The 12,249-nt window shown below is 42.2% G+C and overlaps 1 protein-coding gene and 1 long non-coding RNA gene across 5 annotated transcripts in view; one reads left to right on the forward strand and one right to left on the reverse strand.

Moving 5' to 3' along the window:
* LOC309366005 overlaps positions 1-8,905 on the forward strand; it is a 71,093-nt gene extending 62,188 nt beyond the window's left edge. Inside the window, exon 3 of the long non-coding RNA XR_014166386.1 lies at positions 8,595-8,905. This is a non-coding gene — a long non-coding RNA (uncharacterized lncRNA). The remainder of the gene's footprint in view (positions 1-8,594) is intronic.
* GPATCH2 (G-patch domain containing 2) overlaps positions 1-12,249 on the reverse strand; it is a 103,824-nt gene that overhangs the window by 23,235 nt on the left and 68,340 nt on the right. The window lies entirely within an intron of this gene.

A 12,249-nucleotide genomic window follows, 5' to 3' on the forward strand; every position in this document is an offset into this window, starting at 1 on the left:
CTTTCAAGCCGTGAGCTGATTTCATTCTGTACTTCAGTTTTAGGCTGCTGTTAACAAGCCTTTAACCCAATTAAAATCATGAAATTCTGTAGAAACAGTCACAGAATACTGGCACAGTATCAGTGAGCTCCTGCAGATGGCTGTAGAACCCTTTGGTTTATGCCTTTTGGATGTCGTTAGGTCATACATAGGCTTGGAAAAGAGCGAGTCTGAGGTGGTCTCAGAAGGATAATGTAAAGTGGCTAGAGTTAAGTTCTTTTCATCTTAAGAATGACAGAAGAGCATTTTGGTAAGTGAGGGATTTATTTCATTTTATAAGGTGCTATAATGCTACTAATTCAGAGCACAAAAATCCCTTTCGGCATTTTAAAGGATGGCCACAACTTGCAACATTTATGAAGGGGAATTACGTTGAACTGGAGGGAACTTCAGCACAGGCAAGTCTAGGACTGCACTGCAAGTATACTAAATGTGCAGCCTCCCTGAATCCCTGCAAGGGGCATAAAATATGTAGAATTGCATTTGGAATCACAGACTGATGGTGTGTCTAATTTTGTAAAGTTGCCATGGGAGAATTTATACATGGTGTATAGATGTCTTACATACCGTATTTTTCGCACCATAGGATGCACCTTGTTTTAGAGGAGGGAGAACAAGGAAAAAAAATTATTCCGCTCTCTGCCCAGTGCCCCTTCAGCGAAGCGGCAGGAAGCGCTGCGCAGAGAGTGGGAGAATTTCCCCCCTCTTGTTTTCCCGCTCTAAAACAAGGTGACGTTTAAGGTGCGTTCAGGCAGCTACCTTGGAAGCCTGGAGAGCTAGAGGGGTCAGTGCGCACCGACCCCTCTCACTCTCCAGGCTTCAGGTTCCTTTCGACCTGCTCTTTGGGGCTGGCGGGGGGAAGCCCACCACCAGCCCCAAAGCAGCGGAAAGGCGCAGCGGTGAGGCTCCTGCCATAGCCGCGCGTCACCTCTCCAGCCGGGAGAGGGTCGTGGGGGGCTGCTTTAGCTCCGCGCACGCTCTCCCGGCTGGAGAGGTGATGTGCGGCTATAGAGGCTCCTGCCATAGCCGCACGTTACCTCTCCAGCCGGGAGAGGGCCGCGGGGCTATGGTGTCTTCGCTCCATAGGACACACACACATTTCCCCTTCATTTTTGAAGGGGAAAAAGTGCGTCCTATAGAGCGAAAAATACGGTAAATCAGTATGTATGCTCACTATTTAATACTAACTTTATGGGGGATAACAATTTGCACCCACATTCACCACTGATAATAACTGAGCATGGGAGGGGCACATAATTCCATGCCTACTGTACTTGTTTTTTTTGGGGGGGGGGCGGGGATTTGACAAATGTGTTAATAGGCCCTTGGTATTACATAATTATGTCTACATTATGAAACTCAAATAATAGCATTCAATACAAAGTACCTTACAATGGAAGCGAAACTCTTGCTAACGGTATAATACATCTTAGTAGCAGTTTGCATTACTAAAGATGCTGTTTCATTTTCATTAATTCCAAGCCATTAAATCTTAACAGAAACAAAGGCAGGTTAAGCAGTGGAGTGTATTCTTGCCTTGCTCTCCATTCTCTTCCCTACACCTCCACTGTTTCCCTGTGTTTAGATCGTGCTTATATTGCTACCCCTTTAGCACTTTCACAAAAGACACTCTGTAAAATTAGGAAGGTGTAGCAACTTGTGCTTTCTTAAGTCGTGCGAAGGGAGATAAACCTAGCTCACCCTTCTGTTTTTAAACGACCAACCAGAAAACCTCTGGAAATGCACAAGCAGAAGATTAAGATGAGAGTCATCTCCTCTCACATGCTCCGAGGATCTGTTAATATAGTGGTAATATTGCTTATTATGGTAAATAGCTTGTGAACAACAAGCAATTCTAGGAATTTTGGCAAGTGAAGATTTTGAGGTGCTGCACCTGTGGAAATTCCGCCTCCTCCACAGTCCATTAATAAAGGACTCTCTCCTTTATTAAATGAGGGTTCTCCAGGAAGCCAAGATGGGTAAGTGTTTGGGAGTCCCTGCTGTACATTTCATCAGCAGCCATGTCTGAATGTGGTGCAAGCAGGCTCTGCTCTAGTTTGAGCTTGATGGCTGTTGTTCTGCCAGCATTCAAGGCTATGGTTCACACAGCTCAGCAGCAGCCTCTAGTGTTATCGTCAATGCATCTTCTAAAGCATCTCTGTAAATTAGGGAACAAGAAAGGTCAGGGACCATCATGTCTTGATTCTAAGGCCTCAATACAAAACATTAGCTTTGTCGAGGAACCAAAATGAAGGAATTAAGGTCTCAGGAGTTGACACAGGCCTTATGTTCGTGAAAACTGCTGCTGTTGCTGCTATCAGCATGGGTGATGTGGATCTGTGGTTGGACAGTAGCTACTGGTATGAAATGAGATAGATTCTGAAAGCCCTCAGAAAATCTAAGTTTCATCTTCTTTTTAAAAATGTTCTTGAAAAAGAGGGATAGCTCAGTCAGTAGAGCAGAAGACTCTTCATCTCACGGTCATGGTTTCAAGTCTCTTGTTGCGTGAAAGTTTCCTGCATTGCAGAGGGTTGGACTAGATGATCCTCGTGGTCCCTTCCAACTTGTGATCCCTTCCAACTGCTCTTCAGTGCTATGGGAGAAACTTTCCATGACCCGGGGAAATTCAGGGACAATTTATACTTCATGCACACAGCAACAGATTAAAAAACAAACAAACCACAATCTAACACGGCAACCAATATATAATCCATTTGAAAACAGCAGCAGAACTGAACACTGAAAGCCTGCTGAAGCAAAAAAGCCTTTTCATTTTGTCTAAAAGATGAGGGAACCAGCTATTTCCACCTGCAGTGCCACCACTGAGAAGGCTCTGTCCCTTGTTCTCATCTATATCACAGCCCTAGATGAAAACATAGCAAGCAGTGCCTCTGATATATTGTAACCCTCGGACAGGATATGTGAAACAGGTAATCCCTGAGATAATGAGTACTTTAAAGGGCCAAACCAGCACTTTAAATAGATACTGCAAATGAATGGCTAACCAATGCAGCTGAAACAAGATTAGCAGACGAAGTACCTATCTGGTCAGTGCTACTTGAAATTTCTGAGGTTTCTGTTTTGGTTTTTTTAACAGGCAGCCGTCACAGAAAGAGTGCTCACAGAGAGCCCTGCAAAACCAATCTGGAAGTAACTAAACCAGGGTAAACTGATGCTAGCTCTTCTTTCTTTCGGAAAATCAGTCTTCAGGCAACCAGGAAATCAGTCATAGTTGATAAAAGACACTCCTGGCAATTGCTATCATCTGGATATCCAGGGACAGCATTAGATCCAGGTGAACCCTGAAGCTACATATACCATTCATGTTAGGTATCGAGTTAGTCTCCAAAACCTCCAGAATTTCCAACTAACAGCACTTAATCTGGTACAGGTTAAGTTTTACTTTGCTGAGCACTCCCAGCCCCCCCACCTATATCCACTGCTGAACTGATACAAGACACTGATCTATCACTTCCATTGCCTTCCAGGGTTTTGATAACAGACACAAGAAGTGTTTCATCTGCTTATTGGGATGTGTCCAATGGAAGCTAGCTTATGCAACCAACCTCTCTCTCCCCTTCCTCCCCCTGCTGATGCAAGCTCTTTAAGACCAATTTCCCTCTCCCATTACAGCCTCATATAACACAGCCCCCACTATTCAGGAGTTCCCCCTTCCCTACTGGGTGTACAAGGAGAAGAGGGGAAAGAAGTTAGCTGCGCATGGGGCCTGCAGCTATAACCATAGCCTAAATCACTGGAAAACCTTTTGAAGATCTTTCATATAGATCGGGGGGGGGGGAGCCCCAGCTGATGGGAGCTGCAGACTGACAATACCTTGTAGGGAAACAGGTTCCCCATCCCTGATGTACATGATGTACACAGGGGAAGCTTGTGGCATCCTACAGACAAAAGGCCCCAGAGGGGTGGGGTCAGAACAGCCATCTTCCAGCAGTCTTCTGGGGCTGGCTAACCATTGTAGAACAGCATTTTGCAAACCTTGCAGGCAGCCCAGAAGGATACCATGGTTGAAATGTCACTGTATGTGTGGTACATATGTGCCATATGAAATTTGATTTTGGCTCGTTGGCAATGAAATTGTTTCCATTTTTGCATAATACAATGCTTCTTAGAATTTGCTTTCCGCTCAGAACTAAGGTTTTATTAGTGAATTTGTTCTCAGGAAGTCACTAGATGGCTTTGCCTGTTAGGAAATGGTGGAAGAATGAAAAGGGGACAGGAAAGGACTGTTGATCCTATGACCAAGTGGGAGTTCCCTCCACAACTTCTATTTTTTAAAAAGAAAATGCAGTGGTTCAAGTATGGCTGAGTATTTTTCTATGTTTTGATTTTAAAAAATTGGAAGAAATGTATATAAAAATAACTACTCGAGCTTGTCCCAGGATAATGTTTCTGAAGTCTCAATACTTAGGTACCTAAACACTTCTAACTTTAACTTTGGTCTTCAAAAAAGTCTTAGCATTCACTGATGGTTAAAAACAGCCTCTTCGTGAAATTTCACGTTGCTCTATTTTATATAGATCCTATAAAATATATGCATATCTTGTGACCTATTACTCTTTCTTTTCAAGATAGCAGTCTACTTTTAAATTGAGTTTTAAAACCCATTATGAAGGTTTGAACACACAATTTAAAAGCAGACGACTATCTTGAAAAGAAAGAGTGGTAATAGATCACAAGATATGTATTTCTCTTTTTCCTTCTGCCACATTATAGTTTCACCTATTTAGGTCACCTGAATCAAGAATAATGTGAAAAACACAAAACAAAAGGGGTGGGGGGAATCAAGGAAAGAAGGTATAAAACCATGACAGCAGTGAAGATTTGTTATTCACAGGTGCAAAAACATGGAAAGGAAATTAAAATGGTTAAAACTGGAGATGGTTGATATAGAACAAGTTCCTTGAAATGCAGCATTGGCTAGTTATATTATCCTATAATTCTAAAATTACTGATGCAAAAATAGACAGTCTTCCACATGTTATATGTGTGCAGCCCATAGGATGATATACTGTGCCCTTCTACTGCCATTCACATAATGGATTTCTGTTCACAGAATAACTCGGAGGCAGCCACCACAACTGCTCCAATTGAAAGGTAGAAAATACACAATTTATTCTAAGGATCTAACTAGACCACAGCTTTCTGCATTCCTTGTTAGGTGCTATATTACAAAACTAGGAATAGGGGAAGCATTTTCGGAATGACAGATAACTTTTAGCTAGGGGACCATAATACTTAAAATGGTAACTTGTAACCAACCCTGTGCAGATCTGAGGTCCACACTGGTTCTTTATCAGTTCCTTGCTAGCAATATAAACCAACTGGGCTGCAGTGATCCAAGCAGTACACACTGTTCCTAAAATGAGAGCTGCCAGGACATGCTTACTGCTCTCTGCTTCACGCGCCAAACCTATTTTTCATTGCAAGAAGAGGAAAGGTACCTTGTCCTATCTTGGCCAAGACACTCCTGTGTTCCTTCATACTGTGGCCTACGGTTTTCCTTGCGTGTGTGGTCCTTTCCCAATTGTGCTTATTCCCACAACTGTACCAGCTATGCTATCAGCAGAATTTTCCTCTGAAACAATATTCAGGATGGCTAATATACAAGGCATTTTAAAGCAGTCTTGGGCTCCTTTTCTCTTTCAAAATCTTTATATTTTTATACTTTTAGAAAAATTAAGGGAACATGTCTGCTGCTTTTCAAAGATCGGAAAATATAAGGGTCTCCAATGTTGAAATTTCATCTATTATTTGCTTGGCTGTTCAGCAAAGCTGAATGTCAGAAAACCTATGTATCTTTCATAGCAAAGTTTTGGGGAATTGTTGTCTGGCAGTGGTTTGAGCAGTCAGTGGCAACACAGAATGCTAGTTTCATTTCTAATGTCTACAGATGTAATTCTGACAGCTGCTATCTTGGCAAACTGTACATAATTTTCTACTTTGGGGGCTGGAAAATGGAGGGAGCATGAAATTCCTTATTCAGGCTGCATTCGAGGAGCAAATGCTTTGCCCTGCAAAAAAATACATCCAAACCTACTTAGCAAGGAATGACAGCGGCGAGTTGCCTTACATTCACACTTTTATAGAAGCAACAAAGGCTGATACCAAGAGACTTCAAGTAACCTCTGAAGGGGATGTGGGTGGAAATGCTGAAATACACTCATTACAGTTATCAGTTATTAGAATAATGGATACAATAGGACAATTGATTTTAGTGGCCTGAGCATTCTGTAACTGCCTCTCAGACATGCCCGCAAGACATACAAAACAGTAAATTTCATATAATCTAAAGATTTCCTTCCACAAGCTCCTGGAAATTCAATGCAATTTGTATGTTATTAAAACTTCCAGCAGTTACAAAGGAATGCCAACAGTCCTCAATTGGGCTACTTGCAAAGCATTTTAAATGTGTTTAAAATAATATTTGCAGTGGGGTTTTTTTTAAAGGGTGTACTCAAGGGTACTCCTGTCCACCTAGCAGTTTGAAAGCACACCAAGTGCAAGTAGATAAATAGGTACCGCTCCGGCGGGAAGGTAAGCAGCATTTCTGTGTGCTGCTCTGGTTTGCCAGAAGCGGCTTAGTCATGCTGGCCACATGACCCGGAAGCTGTCTGCGGACAAACGCCGGCTCCCTTGGCCTATAGAGTGAGATGAGTGCGCAACCCCAGAGTTGTCCACGACTGGACCTAACGGTCAGGGGTAGCTTTACCTTTACTCAAGGGTACGCAGTACCAGCATCTCTTTTGTTTTTTGTTTTTTTAAATGTAGCACTTACTGTAACAACTTCACGGGGAGTACCAGCACCTATTTTTCTAGAAAAAAACACTGGTTCGCAGTATAGTATATAGTGAGCAAGTATTGTATAGTATATAAGTGATCAACCCAGAATGGAATCACATCTTGCCATGAGGCTCACTGGGTCACCCTAGGCCTAACCTGCCCCACTGGGCAGCTGAGAGATTAAAATGCTACCCTGAGCTCCAAAGTGGAACTGTGAGCTAAAAAATATAAACACTCTATCAATAAATGGCTCACCGATCAATTTCTCAGTTGTGTTTGTATGTAAAAAGAGGCTTTCAGTCTTGCTTCCCCCCGCTTACAGCTCTCACCAGGAACATGCAGAATAACCTATGCTGGGTGACAGGCGGTGTAAAATCTTTTAAACGCAGTTTCTAAAACTGATGCAGTTGAGTCTTATTTTGCACTGGGCAGGTGTAATTGGAATTTCACACCGAATCCAGCTATTGGCTTGCCTCGCTCTGAAGCCTTTCCTTAGGTTTAGCTATAACAATGACATCACCAGCTCAACACCCATTGCAACATCTGCTTTCACACTACTAAGAATGCCATTGTATTAACCAACAAGAGCTATGACCATTCCTTTTTCCTTTCTTTTTTCTTTTTTGGTTAAATGTTAAACAGATGTGATGGAACAATTCAGCTCTGTCAAACTCCTTTTATACAATGCCAGTATGCTGAGATTGGGGCTTTAATGGTGACACATTTGTTTTATATGGAATAGTAACATAATGTGACTATGAAACGTGGAGGGGGGGGGGATTCTCTTGCCAATAAATTCTCATCTCCATGCACAGTACTCTAACACCTCCTAGCTGTTCCAAACCTTATTCAAAGTCAGAGGCTGTCATAGATTTACCTGCAATAAGCAGGTTGCATTTTTAAAAGAAAACCTGGCAGGAAATAAAGTCCAATTGTACTGTTATTCTAAATGCTCTGCACCACCACGCCTCCAGAGACTCATGAACTTTATGCCAAGCAAAAAAGACTTTAAAATATCTGTATTAGAGTCTTACTGTCCTTAGAAAGGATAATGCATTGTTTTTACTTGCTTCTAATTAGTAATTTAAGCATATGTTCAGCATTTAACTCTAAATGTTTGCCTTTTCCCCAAGCTCTGAGACAGCTGTCCAAGATGTGAATGCCAGAAAGCATTTAAATATCAACATCTGTTGAATTATGTTAATGCAATGTAATATAATTGGGCATGAGTTGGAATTGATCAAAAGTGTGTGAATTAGACAAAGGCAAATCTAAACCAATATTTCATTTCACAAACAAGTCAAAGGTAACAAAACTGTGTTTGTTACTAAACCAACATGATTAGAGCACAATGTTCAGGACACCCAGGTCCAAAAATTATATAAAAAACGCAAAAAGGCAATTGTAAAATGAATCAAATATAAAATATTATTGCAGAAATAATATCCTATCACTAATATTTTGTTAGATTTGGCCTAGGATTTCATACACATTTTTAGAAACAGCTTGTCTTACAAAACACCAATTAAGAACAGGCTTTATTTTATGGTAAGGAACAACTCAGAACAGTTGTTCTCAGAGTAATAAACCACAGTTTAATAAAACATGGTTTTGCGTTTTGTGTGAACCCTGCCCAGCAGCTTAACAATGATTTGTTTACTGCTAAAATACATTGGTTTTAACTATGGCTTGGTATTATATGTGCACACAGCGCCATTCTTTAACCATGTTGCTTTTTATCCACCTCACCACAGAATATGGTCAGGCTACAAAGGCAAGAGCAGCTGGGAAACACACCAGACTTGGGAGAATCAAGAATTATTTTTGGCTGTGGGAAAACTTGTGCTTCCTTTTGTGAGACACATTATGTAAGCACCAGCTCTGTGAGTACAAACTGAACTGGAGTATACCCTAATGCAGAAAAAAAGAACTGTGCTTAAATTAAAATGTCTAAATTCTTAGCTGTTTTTGCAGGCATGCTTATACGGCGGCCTGAATTTTTGTTTCTGCTTGCAAAGTCTCCTTGAAGGAGAAACAACCTTGGTTGGTGTATTTTAAACTATGTGCATTTAAGGCTGATCTTTTTTTTAAAAAAAAAAATTAAAATATTCAAAAATATATATATATTCATCATTCTCTGGAAAGCTGTTTTTTGTTTTTAAAAAAACCATTTCAGATTTGCAGCAAGCTGTTATTGTTGTGTTTTTAGTTAACGGCAGCAACGTATAGGAAAGGAAAAGTCTGCAAAGCTTTGCAGCCCACTTGTGCAAAAGGAGGGACGCGGGTGGCGCTGTGGGTTAAAGCCTCAGCGCCTAGGGCTTGCCGATCGAAAGGTCGGTGGTTTGAATCCCTGCGACAGGGTGAGCTCCCGTTGCTCGGTCCCAGCGCCTGCCAACCTAGCAGTTCGAAAGCACCCCCAGGTGCAAGTAGATAAATAGGGATCACTTACTGGCGGGAAGGTAAACGGCGTTTCCGTGTGCAGCTCTGGCTTGCCAGAGCAGCGATGTCACGCTGGCCACGTGACCCGGAAGTGTCTCCGGACAGCGCTAGCCCCTGGCCTCTTAAGTGAGATGGGCACACAACCCCAGAGTCTGTCAAGACTGGCCCGTACGGGCAGGGGTACCTTTACCTTTTACCTTTACCTGTGCAAAAGGCTCAACTTCACACTGACTTTACAAGGGGTGGGGAATGCACTTGGGATGTTGATCAAGCCTGCTGCATAACTCAATGAACAAACCTGCCTTTCAATGAAAAAACATTCTTGTCAGTGACATGCTACTATGATAAAGTTCTGCACGTGTTCTTAATTGGCCAAGTGCTATAATTCTCTGTGCTTTCCTGCTCAATCACCCTCTCCTCTTTCCAACAGTTTTAAGCAACCTAACTTAATAAATGCACCACTATTAAAAAAACCAACAACAATTAAGGTGGTAAGCCTGCGTGAAGCATTTGGGTTAATATTGTTACCAGTGGATCTTATCTCACAGAAGCTTAAGCATGAATACCAAGACTGTTAATAGGCTTGGTAGGAACTTGAAACGTATCAGATTACATCCAGAGAATAAGTGACAGTAGAAGGTGACTTTTCCAGCCACTTCCTGCTTCTCTGGCAGCCTCCCCAAAACCCATTTCAAAGGGTCAGGTTGGGCCCTTTGGGCTGTGACATGGTGGTGGTGGGCAGGGACTCCTGAAAATCAGGTGGGGACATCTTGTGTGAGGAGAGCTTTTGCTCACAGAAGGTGCCTCTCTGTGATTTTTTGCAATCCCCTCCTCCCTCAGCCCACCCTATTCAGGAGCCCCCCAATGCTTAGGGGGTTGATGTGGGGAGAACTGGGAGAGGAAATCAATTTCTGCCTTCCTCTTTTGCCTGCCCCAAACTGGACACAAACCATTGATTCCCAAGAATTTAGTTTTCAGTGTGCCAGTTGCTGCTAGAATCCTGAAACTTTCGATTTTTACTGCTTTTAAAAACAAAACAAAGCACTTAATTGATGCAGGTAAGGCAGGAATGAACAGGAAGCCTTCTAGCCTGTATGTTGCTGTTTCTTGTGGTTGAGCTACTCATGGTTATAGAATGAAAGGTGAAAAGGGGGGCACTGTCCCAGCATTATTCATTATTTCTTTAATGAAATTATTAATCTCCTGCTCTTCAGTCAAAACAGCTTACAGTTCCTTTCAAAACATTACATTGCCTGCTTTTAGGCTTAAAGTCTAAAAGGGCATGACACAAAAGGAAAAAGGACTGGGAGGAAGAAATAAAGAAACTCAGATGCAAGATCTTAATTACAAGCTGCACTTTTTCCTGGGGGGGACGCAGGGGTACGCGATTCCCCTAAACATTTAGTGAATTTTTGTACTTTTGTCCATTTACTGCATTTATTTTTCCCAATTTGAACTATAAAATGGTGGTATTCTTGAGTCCATTCTTAAGGAAATCAGCCCTGAGTGCTCACTGAGAGCTCCAATACTTTGGCCACCTCATGAGAAGAGAAGACTCCCTGCATAAGACCCTGATCTTGGGAAAGATGGAGGGCACAAGGAGAAGGGGACAAGAGAGGACAAGATGGTTGGATAGTGTTCTCGAGGCTACCAGCATGAGTTTGACTAAACTGCGGGAGGCAGTGGAAGACAGAAGTGCCTGGCGTGCTCTGGTCCATGGGGTCACAAAGAGTCGGACACGACTAAACGACTAAACGACAACAATTCTTGAGTCAAAATGAGAGTACCCCTAAACATTTTTTTTAGAAGAAATGCACAGGTTACAAGTTATTCTAACTAGCCGCTGAGGTAGAAACGTTGAAGGAAAGAAGGAGTCAAAAACTGTTGGTGTCTCAGTGGTGCCAGTGAAGTGGCCTGGTACATCTTCTCTGGCTTCCTCTATAGCAGCCCATTGTACCTGCTGCTGCCTGGTGATTGTGGCAGAGGGAGAAGCCTGGCTTCTTAGTAGAGTTGGTGATGGCCCTACATCCTTTCTCTTCCCTCTTCTGCTACAGGGTGATGCAGTGTCTGCTAGCAGGTGACAGCTGAGGAGGACTCAATCCTCTTCTCTACACCATCCCACCTATTGGTTTCCATACACGCTTCCAAGCCTGGCTTTGGCATTTGCTTCCTTCACTCTCTCAGTCTGCCTGCTTCCTAACTTGCCTGCCTACTTCTACCCTGCATTCCAGTCCCCTTCAGTTGAGAGCTCAGGTCACCTGAAATTATCCTGCCTTTGGGTTGACCCTTCTGTGAACAGGAAGAACAAATAGCTGTGTTTCTTCCTTAAACACACACACACACACACACACACACACACACAGAGCAAGAAAAACATTCCCGCATTTTGCCATTAAGGTATGATGCTCACTTTGTATACAATCTGTTTCCACCTTTTTGGGGCTGTCATTATTTCCCACAAAAGCTACATCAAACAATTATAGTTCTGGTAATTAACCAGTAAGTGTAATGTACAGTTTTCCTACCCCAATCTATTAACAGCTGCTCAAAAAATGTGGTAATTAATGGTTTCATTTATTTTTGGCAAACCTGCAACACAACAAATAATTTTCTATCTACTGCAAATTAGGACTCCTTCCCAAACAACAGATGACGTGGTGGGGGAAAGGGAGCAGGCGTAACACTTGCACATCTTTGCCTCTTTAGAAGATCAAATAAAGAGCAGCTGTAATTCTATTTGTCACATCTGTGTAACAAAATATAGTCATCTGTATCATCAGAAGAAAATGAACAAGCTGCATTCAGATGGAAAGGGATTTCCCACCAACCTAATGGGAAAAGGCTTGCTATAGAGGCATAATGGAACTTCTTGTTCTCAGGTCCCCCACCGGTGTCCCTGAACCCCCCTTTTTTACATAACCTGTAGTTATTAATACCAGAATTAAAGATAACATAAATATACATCTATAA

The sequence above is a fragment of the Podarcis melisellensis genome (genome assembly GCF_964234715.1).
Source record: "Podarcis melisellensis genome assembly, chromosome: 3".
NCBI lineage: Eukaryota > Metazoa > Chordata > Lepidosauria > Squamata > Lacertidae > Podarcis > Podarcis melisellensis.